A 717-nucleotide genomic window follows, 5' to 3' on the forward strand; every position below is an offset into this window, starting at 1 on the left:
TAGGAGTGTAAATGCTTTATTAAAATATTATAACAGTGTCATGCTATTATAATTGATTTTAAAGGTCACTTTGATATTGTTGTTGTTGTTTAAGACAGACTTTCATTGTGTAGCTCTGGCTGTCCCGGAATTAGCTGTGTAGACAAGGCTGGCCTCTAACTCAGAGATCTGCCTGCCTCTGCCTCTGGAGTGCTGGAACTAAAGGTGTGCGCCACCACACCCAGGTCACTTTCACATTCCTAAAGAAGTTGTCCATAAATATATATAGCATTGATCTGTCCACAATTGGAATTTTCTGGAGTCTGAGATACTTTAAGGCCCATTCTTTATTTTTTAATGAGAATGATTCTTGATTTTTTTCTAAAGATTTATTTATTTATTATATGTAAGTACACTGTAGCTATCTTCAGACACACTAGAAGAAGGCATCCAATCTCATTACAGATGGTTGTGAGCCACCATGTGGTTTCTGGGATTTGAACTAGGGCCTTCAGAAGAGCAGTCAGTGCTCTTAACCGCTGAGCCATCTTGCCGGGCAAGAATGGTTCTTGATGAGTCTCTGTTGCCTTGAGTATGATAAGCATTTTTTAGTAAATCTCTGTCATAGTTACAGGCTTTTTTTTTTAAATTGCCTTTGCCACTTCCAAAACTGCCAAGTTTAGGTGCCTTTACTTAAAAACATGTTTTAAAAATTGCACTATCTTTGTGTGTGTGTGT

At 37.8% G+C, this 717-nt stretch overlaps 1 protein-coding gene across 1 annotated transcript in view; it reads left to right on the forward strand.

Moving 5' to 3' along the window:
• Nucleotides 1–717, forward strand: part of Syde2 (synapse defective Rho GTPase homolog 2) — a 36,378-nt gene that overhangs the window by 35,286 nt on the left and 375 nt on the right. The gene's annotated exons all lie outside the window — the stretch shown is intronic.

The sequence above is a fragment of the Mastomys coucha genome, unplaced genomic scaffold (genome assembly GCF_008632895.1).
Source record: "Mastomys coucha isolate ucsf_1 unplaced genomic scaffold, UCSF_Mcou_1 pScaffold16, whole genome shotgun sequence".
Classification (NCBI taxonomy): domain Eukaryota; kingdom Metazoa; phylum Chordata; class Mammalia; order Rodentia; family Muridae; genus Mastomys; species Mastomys coucha.